This window comes from Lytechinus pictus, chromosome 2, assembly GCF_037042905.1.
Source record: "Lytechinus pictus isolate F3 Inbred chromosome 2, Lp3.0, whole genome shotgun sequence".
In the NCBI taxonomy this organism is placed as follows: Eukaryota; Metazoa; Echinodermata; class Echinoidea; order Temnopleuroida; family Toxopneustidae; genus Lytechinus; species Lytechinus pictus.
In genome coordinates this window covers 33107503-33119177 of record NC_087246.1, presented here as the reverse complement: position 1 = coordinate 33119177, position 11675 = coordinate 33107503, and positions in this window count along the sequence as shown.

The following is an 11675-nucleotide window of genomic DNA, read 5'->3' as shown; positions in this document are numbered from 1 at the left end:
AGATAGACCATGTTTATGGGGACAGTTTTTCTTCATTATACCTGCGGGACATGGACGGCAGTTACGGGTATTGAGAGTGCTAAAAATAGATTCAGTGACCTCAATTCCCCCCCAGTTCACCGTCTATTTTTCACGACTTGCCATCTTCCAATAATCTTGTTATGAAACCTGATATATGTTTACACTGACTAGTGCACTCAATGGATGTCGGCACTTGACAGGTGAATGAACTTTCCTAGATTTCTTGTGTGGATAAATCTTTGAAAACTGAGACATTCCCTGTAAAAGTGGGACAATCCCAATTTGCTGACCAGCACCTCGACCATGATGAAGATGTAGCGGTAGTGTAACTTAGTGGAACCTACACGAACCACTCGTACACCCCGACCATTCGCTATACAGGGAAAGGTATGGGGTGGGACTGTTCTGAGACCAGTGCCGCTTCCAGTCTCTTTTTTAAGTAGGAACGCACGAAGTAAAAGAGTAATACCAATTTTCATGTTGACCCAAAGGTAGATTTTGGTTTTACTTAAACAGGATTCCAATGTCCAATGAGTGAAATATCGTCCTTGATTGTAAGATTGTTTTCAAAATCGTGTAAAATCATCAGGAAATTTTTCATTATTCTCGCCTGGCCCATAGCCTCCTACGCAAGTACCGCAGCACGCCCTCTTGCACTGAATAAAAGAAAGCTACCCACTGAGCAGTGGCGACCACAGAGCTGGATAAAATAAGCTTCTACCTGTTTCCGGTGAAGCATAATTTTAGGAAGCTCCGTGATCCAGCGACTAGTCTTTTTCTCACCTGACACTCAATATTTTGTTCACTATTTTTTTACACTAGAATTATTGTTGTCACAGGCGGCGGAGGGGGGGGGGGTACACGTACAATACCCCTTAAATTTCAGGAGGGGTGAGTTCCCCTAAAGAAATTAAGAATAAAAGAAATAAAGAACAAAGAACAAAGAATGAGAAAAAAGGAAGAAATAAAAAAAATCATAAGAAACTCAATTACACATGGAAGAAAAAAAGAAAGAGAAAGGGTAAGGGAAGAGGAAAGCAGACAAATGATGCTCTGGATATACTCATACTAGAAATATTATAGATAAGCAAAAAAAAAAAACAATTTGGATTTTTTTATTCTTTAAACACGTTTGTCTAGACGAAACAAAATTGCCAATCTGTCGGGGCTATCGAGACATGTTTACCAGTGCGTCACGAGTAGTGTTTCGTCCATCCGGGTGGATGAACCTCTATGGTTTTCGTGATATTTTTTTCTTTTTCAATTTGTCACGATCAAACACCATTGAACAAATCAAGAGGGGTAAAGAGGAGTGACGGTCACCGGAGGTGAAAAATCAGTGAGTTTTTATTCATTTTTCATATGATTTTCATCACTTAGAGTGATCTTTCTAATATAAAGTTATGTTAAGTATCATACTTGATCCACTTCGATCAGGTCGTGATATTTGGGGCGAAGGATGGGGAGGAAAATAGTCAATGTTTTTTTTTTGTCCGTGCTACGGTATGCTGCCGAGAACGAGGTTATATTGGCTATATAACCCCGTTCGTAGGAGTGACACGAACCATCGCCTGAAAAATTTGACACGTTTGATAAGATAAATGCATAGGTTGTTGAAGACAGGAATAACCATCGTTTCTGGGGATTTATTGAACACTTCTGACATTTTACTATCATTTTAACAGTTATGTATCGGTGAGTGGGGCCAACGCAGTTCAGCGGAACCACGCAAATTACAGAACAGACTGAGCGGAGTCTGAAGCTTTTGGTCTAAGGTTGTTAAGAACGTTTTCGGAATACCAATTTGAGATCGTGACGTAGATAAGAACATTTCAGAATACCGCCGCGCCCCTGGACTGACCTTAGCTTAGGTCTAGCGCTTGCTTAAGCCCCCCTTTTATTTGGAGTGCTATTGAGACCCCATTCTACCCCATTTTGGAGAGTATATGTTTGACTAGTATTACACGGACGAGTCCTGGGCTCCGGCCCGCTTCTCCCTGGGTTAGTGCTTGCTTAGACAGCTGGCAGCCGTCTGTTTCGAGGAGTTTTTAAACATTTTTAAATTTCTCCTCGTAAACAGACAGCTCGCTATCGTGCAGCCACCATTAGCCATTAGGCCAAGTAAAAAGAAAGTAGTTGATCGTCCTCGCACGCATCTATTTTGGCCGCCGCATGAAATTTTTTACTATTGACTATTTTCAAAAATTGGCTAAAAAAAAAAAATGTGATGTTTCTCGTCCGCGCCCGCTTCTCTTTTTGAATGCCGCATCAATTTTCTTGACATTTACTATTTTATGGCTGCTGACGAGCGAAAAAAAATAACAAGATTGGTGAGCGATTTGCTCTCATGTGCTCTGGGATCTCTCTCGCAACTTCATAAAACAATTCCAAAGTCCGATATCGCCGTAACTGCAAGAAAGAAAAAAATTCTGATTTGGTTTTTTATTGGAATTTGAAGATAAAGTTTGCAAACTCGGAAAAGATCACGGATTTCTTCATTTTTAGTGCATTTTCGGGGACCCCGCTTCCTGAATCTGAACTAATCCGTCACGTGCTTTGGAAATCTGGCGCAGATAAATCAATTTTAATGACGTATTTCAGCGGGTTTTTTGGTGAGTGATAGCACCTGTACTTCGATGTGTGTTGCGGTGATTGACTGTGCTTGTTGCTGTGTTGGGTGAATGCCTGTGTGCTGGGGTGATGTGATTGACTGTGCTGGCGCGACATGTGTGAAATGAATTGAATTTTCTGGCGAGTTTTCTAACGTCAGCAGGCAATGCATTGAATATTAAAAAAATAATTTCAAGTGAGTTATTCATTATCAAGATTGAAAATCATTAATGGGATTCCAGTAAGTGCCATAATTCTGTTCAATTTTGATAAACTTCATTCTTTCTTGAGCTATTCAATTTGATGGACAATTGTAAAAATTAGTTAGTAAATAGATCTAACACTAACAGTTACAAATACTGAAATAATAAACATTATTTGAACAATTAACAATTAATTCAATAATCATTTAACATTTGATATCAATTAAAAAATGAACTACAATTGAATAAACAGTATTAAACATTATGTAAACGAATATACAAGCAGCTGGAAACTGCAATGTGAAACCATGCCCAGAGCTGAAAAAGAGATTGGCTCTGGAAAACTGAACATGGCTCCATGGTAATAAAAATGACCCCCCAGGGTGCGACATAAGCGCTTGCCCGATTGCCCGGGGCAAGTAAAAGTTAGAGTCGGGCAAGTGTTATGAAGCAGAGACAAAAACTGCTTGCCCGAATCGGGCAAGCAAATTTCTCCTATGGAAATTATATTTTAGAAAGATTCCCCATCAAAATATAGAAAAGAAAAAGAGACAAAAAAAAGCAATATCATTAATTTCTTCTTTCAAAAAAGTAAGCCTGAGTCATATCGATTATTTTGAAAACCGGTGTTCGACAGCTTTAATTCGATCGAACATCGATGCATCGAAATTTGAAGGCGGGAAAAATCAAGTCTTTTTTTGGCTCCGGCCGGCCGTCGATGCATGCGCTATGCATGCACTACATGCACTGACGGTCTGCGCTGGCCGGGTGAGCGTTGCAAAAGCAAATGACAGAGCAAAGTTCGTTTGTATTTTCCATGATCACAAAACACAAAAAAGGCCGGGGAGCAATGCAGAATTCTTCCCAAAATATCTTCAACAATGATATTTGCAGATGATAAGATATAAGTTTAAAATGAAACAATATTAAAGACATGAATCACGCAGAGTCGATCCGAATGATTTTCGGTCAACTAGCATTCGCAGTCCAGACTCGCACACACCAGCCCCGTACACTCACTCTCCCGAAACGACAGGCGTGCTTGCCAGCGCCATCTAACAAGTGCAAACAGCGGGGAGAGCGTTGTAACTTGCCTGAGATTGTGTAGTTGGCGGGGTAGTTAGATCCAAAATTAGCTCCAAATAAATTGATGGGAATAAATACGTAATTTTCTCTGGATGGTCATTTGAATTGGTATTCAATGCTGATATAACGATTGTGAGGAAATATTGTGGAATATGAGTTCTGGCGATGTTCGAGATTTAATCCTGATAATGATAATCCATTTTTTTTTTACACAAGAGCTTTGTGATCGAAATAAATACGAATTCTTGGATCGAGCTCTAAATTCATATAAATTATTATTGGATGTTAAATAACTACGATTTAATAAGATTTTATGGCCATACTAAAAGAATTGACGATGTCAGCAAAGTATGTTATGTTCATATGGAAGAATTAATAGTATTATACTGGCATTATTTTTATTTTTTATTCCATCTCTGGACGTCTCCGAGCTCCGGCTCCGAGAAAAGAAGCACAATGCGCATGCGCGTTCGATGACGTCTGACATATTTTCCATTCATGAAATCAGAGCCCAAAGTTGGGCACAAACAAGCTTCATATTGATGGGAAAAAAATCAAACGTAATTTTTCTCTGTTTTGTCATGTAAAATATTATTATATGGTGATATTACGATCTTCAAAAGAGTTTCTACATGTTGACAATGTTCGATAATCAATCCTAACGTGAAAATTATTTTTTTAGACAAGTGCACTCACTCAAGACGATCGTCATGTGATGTCCGCCATTGAAAAATTAAACGAAATACAAACGTTTCACATCAAGCTCTAAGTTCATATTAATGATTATCATATGCAAATTATTGTTAAATATTACGATTAAATCATGTTCTATGGTCATGATATTAATATTGTTCATGAAAAGCAAGATATACTTTACGTTGATCGCATCAATTTTCCGGCCATTTTCTGATATGATTGACAGTACGGTACTGCGCATGCACGATGAATGGCGACTTCCATTCATAAATTCATCGTGCATAAATTATCTCGGCACGAGCAGACGAGCCGGGCAGACGAGTAAGACTCGAACTATGATCGAAATAAACTTCAAATTAATGGTGAATAGGCATCATAATTACACAATCGGTTTCATTTTGGGGGCAATATAAATGAAGTAAGTAGTAGTCAAGTTGGATATTACTGTTTATTTTGATGTCTGATTGTGTGAACCAAATGAATCGGCCGGCCGACGTATTTTTTTTTTTTTTTCGATGCACCGATTTTGCAAAATCTGCACCGGCGTTCGATGACATCGATCGAACATCGATTTTAAAATCGATTCGACTCAGGCTTACAAAAAAGTTTATAATTTGAATTGCCAAATTTGCGCCATTTTCTGCAGTAAACACACAGCTCAGAGACGTACACACACACACAGAATCAATGGCAGTCTAGCATACCTAGCTAGCTAGCGCCTAGTCCACGCAGCCGATGCATGTAGTTAAGTTTCTACGGAGTACGGTGCTGCACGAACGAAGTTTGCTCTGGAAGAAATCTCCCACAGAACTGTCAAAATTCACATTTCTTAGCATTGAAAATTCTTGTAATGTCCATATTTACTAAAAATTGGGGTACCTCTCTCATTTGTAAGCAGTAAAAGGAGAAAATTTCACTTCTGTTATGCTTAAAAAAGATCGGGTTTCGAATCGGGCGGAATGATCGTCTGTATTGCACACACTGAAATACATTGTTTGACAGTCCCACATATGCATTTGTGTGTATGTTGGTAAACGTGGTTTCTTTCGTAACTATTTTTTTTAGCCAAGGAAATTGATAAATTTTCTTCTTTATTTATGACTGGATAGTGTGAGCTTTCTTCCTCTCTATTTTCATTCTTTCTGCCTATCTTTCCTTCTTTTGAATCTCGCTTTAATTCTTTAAATTTCCTTCCTTCTTTTGTTCATTTTTTCTGTTACTATAGCTGTCTTTCTTTTTGTCATTCTTTTCTTTCTTCCTTCCATCCAACCTTTGTTTACCTCTTTCTTTAATCCTTCCTTCTTTTTCCCCTTCCTTTCATTCTTTCTTTCTGTCTTTCTTCTGTCCATCCATTCTTTACCTTTTCTTCCTTACTTTCTTCATCCCTTTCATTCTTTCTTTTCTTTATTTCTTTCCTTCATTCCTTCCTTTCTTTTTGTCTTTCATTCTTTCTTTCTCCTTCCTTCCTTTCTTTCCTTCTTTCTGTTTTTCTTTATTTCTGTCTTTCGTTCTTTTGATCTTTCTTTTTTCCATCCATCCTTTTTCTTCCTTATTTTTTCTTTCTGCCTTCCTTCATCTCTTTCCTTCATTTCTTTCTGTCTTTCGTTGTATCTTTCTTTTTTTTTCCTTCCTTCCATCTATCCTTATACCTTTTCTTTCTTTCTACCTTCCTTCTTTCCTTTCTCTCATTTTCTTTCTTTCTCTTTTCCTTCCTTCCATCAATCCTTTTCTTTTTCTCTTTTCTTTCTTCCTTTCTTTCTTTTTTCCTTCTTTTTCTTTTTTTTTGTTCCTTTCTTTCCTTTCTCTTCCCCTCAGTTTTTTTTATATTTTTTCTTTCCTTCCTTCTTTCTTTCCTTCTGATTTTCTTATTTTTGGTATTTTGTTCTTCTTTTTTTTTCCATCCATCCTTTCTTTTCTTCCTCATTTTCTCTTTCTGCCTTCCTTCATTTCTTTCTGTCTTTCGTTGTATCTTTCTTTTCTTTTTTTTCCTTCCTTCCATCTATCCTTATACCTTTTCTTTCTTCCTTCTTTCATTTCTCTCGTTTTCTTTCTTTCCCTTTTCCTTCCTTTCTGTTTACCTTTTTCTTTCTTGTTTTCCTTTCTTTCCTTCATTTCTCTTCCTCTCATTTGTTCTTCTATTTTTTTTCTTTCTTTCTTTTTTCTTTCCATCCTCCTTTCCCTTCTTTCTTCCTTTCTTTCTATCTTTCTCTTCCCTGCAGCCATTCCCTCTCTCTCTTTCTTTATTCTTTTTTTTTCTTTCTTCCTTTATTTCTTTGTCCTTTCTGTGTTTCTTCTTACTTTTTTTCTTTCATTCTCTCCCCCTCTCTTAATTTTTTTTTTCTCTGGTTATTTTCAGTGATTTCCCCTTTTTTTTATTGTGTGTCCTAGTCCCCTCCAAAATATATGGAAAATATGTGAGATTAGGAAATTAATTTAAGAGCATATTTACCATTTATTTTGTCATGATGTTCAAGATAAAAATCATAAAAAAAAGAAATACAACTACAAGGTACATCAGTAGTTATGTTGAAAAATGTATTTTTAAAGCCGTCAATGGTATGGTATGTAAAACTATAAGTCTATAACTTGTTTTGAAGCAATAAAACTTTGTTTTGAAGGATTTTTTCGGGCAAGTGATATCTATATTCGGGCAAGTATTTTCCAACTATTTGAAAATTTACTTGCCCGACTGGGCAAGTGCTTCAAAAAAGTTATGTAGCACCCTGCCCCCCCCCCCCATATATTGTTTACCCTTATATATATAATAATATAGAATAATGTTTAAATCATTCAATTGACATGAACATTTTGTTTTACAACAATACAGTACCGGTAATACATCAGTAATACATGTACATCAATAGATTTTTATCGCATAATACATTTTCCAATCAATTGTATAAATATATATTTATATACTGAGTTGGCCTCATCACAATATGTTTCATACTCACACCTCAAGAGCGTTTGGTACAAGTAAACTTGTCATCACATTATATATATATATATATATATGTGTGTGTTTCTACTCATAGTATTGAGCATGCATCGATCACATAATTCGAGCTTGACATGGCCGACAATCATTTGAATAAAAAATAGCAAAAAAATAGTTAATATTAAGGACCTCCCTCATCACTGATGTAAAAAACGGGCCGAGAAAATGCCTCCTTGTTTAAAAAAAAAATAGTAAGATAGCAAATACTAAGGACCTCCCTCATCACTGCTCTAAAAAAACCCGGACGCGTCGATCAACTACTACCTTTTTTACTTGGCCTTATAGGGGGTTAACAATGCAAAATCCCCCCGACGGGGCTCATCGATTTTTGTCTTTATTTCATAAAAATAAATAAAAAGAACTGTACCAAATAAAGATTATTAATAATCCGTTTTGGCCTGATATGCACCAAAACGGGAAAAAATAATCTTAAAAGGGGGAAAAACAGTGACTTAATTCGGCTGTCGCGCAACTTCACTTCCCTGTTTTATCCAAACTAAACATATGGCCATTGAGTCCCCTGTACAGATCGAGCTAGAACTTCAGTGTCTGTATTTGGTGAGTGGAGCCAACGTACATGTACTATGTTATGCAAGGCTCGACATTAGCGGTGGCCCGGGGCCACCAGAAATTCACCTCGGGCAACCATTATTGAAAAAATATTAAGTTTTGGTGGCCCGAATCGGGCAACCAATAATTTTCAAAATAGCGCAATTTTTCTCCCCATTTTGCACGCATTTATCAACTTTCTACAGTTCAAATTGCAAGCCAGTTCGTCATGTGCCCTTTTTGTTGATCTACACACACACAAAGTTGGCCTACCGCTATAGCATTAAGTAGCTTTTATCCAGCCGGCCGCGCCGGCCGGCTGGCGTGAGCTTTGCATGCTTGAAGCAGCTGTGCTTTAACAGCCTATTCAGACTTAGGGAGCTGCAATACGAAATGTTGCGGCTAAGAAATCTTCCACAGAACTGTGAAAATCCAAGTCAAAGTCACATTTTACACCAATGAAACGCCCTTCTACAGACCTTTTTGCTAAAATCTGGTGTATCCTGATTATTTGCAAGCATTAAAAAGAGGAATCATGACCTCTCTTATGACTCAAAAAGACCGATTTCCAAATGAAAATAATACACATAACAAGTGGAATGCCTCTGGCCGTCTCACCTGCATCACGCGATTCAATATAGCAGCAGTGCTGATTTTGAAAACTACTATAACTCGCACAAGATGTTCAGTGATACTTGGTTACTCTTATTTCCACGTTTTATGAACTAGACCAATACACTTATAGAGATATGATGGCAATTCAACAAATACCCCCAACGTGGCCAAAGTTCTTTGACCTTACACATAGGCGGATCCAGCTTTTGGCGAAAGGGGGGGCGCACTGCCGAGCGGCGCACATATTTTTGCACTTCACCGGCGCCGTATTAAGAAAATGTTGAAAAAGGGGTAAAGTCTGACCCTGTCAAATGCTCTTTTCAAAATGTAGGATTTCCAGTCATGCCATTTTGCATGACCACACGCAGATAATATTTCCGGGGGGGGGGCAAGACTCGAAAATTTGGAGCACATCTCACATTTGCACACTTTTCATAGTTTTCATGAAATGTTAAGGGGAAAAAATTGTTTTTCACAACAGCAGATCGCGAATGCGCCCCCCCCCCTTCGACCCTTGCTGCGTACGACCATTCCCTGAAGTCCACTTAAACATATATGTTATTATAACAGAAAATATACATCAATTTAAACATATAATCTTTCTAAAACATATATAGAGAGAGACTGAAAAACTTATTAAAGAAAGAAACAAGCAAAAAGTAACACAAATTATGCATGTTATGTGCGATTTCAAAATCTCGTGTATTAACCCTTTTATTGCGATGAGGCCAATACTTTTGTATATTAATAGAGATACAAGTTTTTTTTTACTATATGTATATATATATATACACAGGGGCGTCAATCCTTTTTTAAGATTTGGGGGGCAAAATCATGAATCAACTTTCCAAAGGCGCTCGATATCACACAAAACAAACAAACTCACACACACACACATATGCATATGTATATATATATTTATATGACTCATGAGATAGAAACACATATCTCACCAACAAATTAATGCGAGCGCGAAGCGCGAGCTGAAATTTTTTAGTGTACTGACCTGAAAACAGGAAAAAGGTGCCGGTTTAGGACTGTTTGTAGTAACTCATTTGGAGGATACATATCTCACTACACAGATAATGCGATTGCCAAGGGCGAGCTGAAATTTCTTTATATTCTGACCAGAAAGCTTGATATTCTATGCATTTTTGGTACCAATGATTAAGATGGGTACCTAAAAAACAGTAGATGCGAGCGCGAAGCGCGAGCTTAAAATTTTGATATTTAGATCTGAAAAAATAACAGTTTAATGGACGTTTGTAATAAAGAACAAGATTATATCCAGCAAAAGATTATTGCAAATTGAAGCGGGAGTTCTTTTGACGTTTAGTCCTGAAAAAGGGACATTCTATTCACCTATTTAATCATGAAAAGTATGGGGTTTTGCTACAGAAATGATGCGAGCGCAAAGCGCGAGCTGAAAAATTTTATATTCCAATCTGAGAAGCGGATAATTTAAGCACGATTTTAAATAAAGAACGAGTTGTGTAGCTCAATCTCAATATACGACTGGTTGCGTAATTATACACTCCCGGTACTAGCAACGGGTTTTAGCAAAGTTTTGGGCTAAAATATCGAATCATCTTCATAAAACACTATAGTAGCTGTCTTAAACTAAAGGCCATAGAGGTGGCACAATGTGGAATGTGTAAAGAAAAAAAGTGACTGACCTTCTTTTTATTAAAGCATTGGAAAATAAGATCATAATTAAAGGATTTGCTCTACGCTTTTGTATGATTCTGGGATTTTTAAAATAAATTAAAGATTTCATGACATCTGTCATTCTGTGGGCAACTGCCCCGCCCCAGTCTACTCTGTAAAGGCATGCGATAAGCTTTGTTATGACCATTCAACAATAAAATGTATAACCAGGTGCCGCTGATCATTCTTGACCGGCGCCGATCTAGATTTGGTTGGCAATAGGCCCTTCTTCATTATTCTACCGGCGCCTCATTATTGGAACCAAGGGACGCTGATTATTCTTGACCGGCGCCGATTTTTTTTAGAACAAGTAGTGCTGATTATTTTTACCGACGTCACGTAAGATTCAGGCAGCGGCAATTCATAATTGACTGGCGCCGATTTAGAACCAGGAGGCGCCGATTATTCTTGACTGGCGCCGATTTTTAACCAGGTGGTGCTGATTATTATTGTCCGGCGCCGATTTAGATTTAGGTGGAGCTGATTATTCTTGATCGGCGCCGGTTAAGACTCAGGCAGCGCCGATTTATAACCAGATGGCGCTGATTATTCTTGACCAGCCCCGATTTAGATTTAGGTGGCGCTGATTATCCTTGATCGGCGCCGGTTACGAACTCAGGCAGCGCCGATTTTTCTTTACCGGCGCCGATTTATAACCAGATGGCGCCGTTTATTCTTGCCCGGCGCCGATTTAGATTTAGGTGGAGCTGATTATTCTTGATCGGCGCCGGTTAAGACTCTGGCAGCGCCGATTTATAACCAGATGGCGCTGATTATTCTTGTCCAGCCCCGATTTAGATTTAGGTGGCGCTGATTATCCTTGATCGGCGCCGGTTAAGAACTCAGGCAGCGTCGATTTTTCTGTACCGGCGCCGATTTATAACCAGATGGCGCCGATTATTTTAATCTGGTGCCGATTTAGATTTAGGTGGCACAGATTATCCTTGATCGGCGCCGGTTAAGACTCTGGCAGTGCCGATTTTTCTCGACTGGCGCCGAATTATAACCAAATGGCGCTGATTATTCTTGTCCGGCACCGATTTAGATTAAGGTGGCGCTGATTATTCTTGATTGGCGCCAGTTATATGCAAGCAGCGCACTGCTGATTATTTTTAACCGGCGAAGTTGTTGGGAAAAGGGTAGTTAAAAAGAAAAGATAAGGAAGATGATATGATTGTGCTTTGCTGGAG